Below are 1,890 nucleotides of genomic sequence, written 5' to 3'. Positions count from 1 at the left end.
CAAATTTGATTGTAGTTTCTAATTTATGTTTGGCTGCGTTGGGTCTTCGTTGCTGCATGTGGGCTTTCTCTAGTTGCGTCGAGCGGGGCTACTCTTCGTTGCGGTGCACGGGCTTCTCATTGCCGTGGCTTCTCTTGTGGGCGAGCATGGGCTCTAGGCGCGCAGGCTTCAGTAGTTGTGCCGCGCAGGCTCGGGTGCTCTGCGGCATGTGGGATCTTCCCGGACCAGGGCTCGAGCCCGTGTCCCCTGCATTGGCAGGCGGACTCTTAACCACTGCGTCACCAGGGAAGTCCCCACAGACAAATTTTAAATACAAAACTATTCAAGGGGCTTCCCTGGTGGCGCAGTGGTTGAGAATCTGCCTGCTAATGCAGGGGACACGGGTTCGAGCCCTGACCTGGGAAGATCCCACATGCCGCGGAGCAACTAGGCCCGTGAGCCACAACTATTGAGCCTGCACGTCTGGAGCCTGTGCTCCGCAACAAGAGAGGCCGCGATAGTGAGAGGCCCGCGCACCGCGATGAAGCGTGGCCCCCGCTTGCCACAACTAGAGAAAGCCTTCACACAGAAACGAAGACCCAACACAGCCAAAAATAAATTAATTAATTAATCAATTAAACAAAAAAAGCTGTCTCTCAAATTGAACTTCCAGAATATATTCAGGAAAAACGCATACGCCCTTTTTGGCCAACCAAAGAAGCGGGCAATGCAAATCAACACTACAAAGAGGTATCACTTCGAATCAGAAAAAAGGACCATCCTCACAAAGGGTAAAAACCAGATATGCAGGACAAGGAGAGGAGAAAAGGGAGCCTTGTTACGCTGAAGGGGGGAATGTAAATTGCCAACGGCCACTCTGGAGAAGTGTGCTGTGTTTCCTAAAACATCTAAAAAACAGAGCTACAAAGCATAGGGCGCTTCCACTCATGGGCCTATATGTTGGAAAAACCAAAAATCCACAGGACGCAGGCACCCCGTTTACTGCTGCTATGTTTACAACAGCCTCGACTTGGGTACAACTTAATAGTCCTTGGAAGGAAAAAATGGTGAAAGAAAATTTGGTACTTAAGCACAACGGAATATTACTCAGCCCTGAAATCAATGAAATGAGGCCAGTTGCAGCAACTCAGGGGGACTTATGTTTGGTCATTGAGAGTGAAATAAGTTAGACAGCAAGAGAAACTTATCATAAGATATCACTTATAAAGGGAATCTAAAAATCGCCAACCATGAACTGAATTACAAACCGAACACCATCACACATTTACAAAACACACTGATGGCTGCTTAAGGGGAAAAGTGTGGTGCGGTGATGCATAAACCAGGAGGTTGAAATTGGCACAGATACCGTTCCATACGCCAATAATGTAATCGCCAAGACATACTCATTGTTCAAGGAACTGGACTCAGCACACTCTATTCACAGAAAAAACATCTATCTGACTACTAGAAACTAGAAAAGAATTTATTGATGTCTCTCTGTAAGTGACTCAGGTGGATGTAGAGCACCAAGAAACACAACATTGCAAATCAGCTACACCCCACTATAAAAATTAATTATAAAAAAAGAAAGACAGTGAGAGAGAGAGGAATTCTTACAAAATTCAATCAGGGGCTGTGATGCAACTGGACTGACCACATCTACACTCACAGCTGAATGGGACGTAAGGCTGGACACCCTAACCCTAAACCCTAACCCTAACCCAACCCTAACCCTACCTTAACCCTAACCCTAACCCAACACTAACCCTAACCCTAAACCTAACCCCTAACCCTAACCCAACCCTAAGCCTAACCCTAACCCCTAGCCCTAGCCCTAGCCCTAACCCTGACCCTAACCCCTAACCCTTAACCCCTAGCCCCTAACCCTAACCAAGTTCACAAGTAAAC

The sequence above is a fragment of the Balaenoptera physalus genome, assembly GCF_965194825.1.
Source record: "Balaenoptera physalus genome assembly, contig: HAP1_SCAFFOLD_628, whole genome shotgun sequence".
Lineage (NCBI taxonomy): Eukaryota > Metazoa > Chordata > Mammalia > Artiodactyla > Balaenopteridae > Balaenoptera > Balaenoptera physalus.
Note: the sequence above shows the minus strand (reverse complement) of the source record.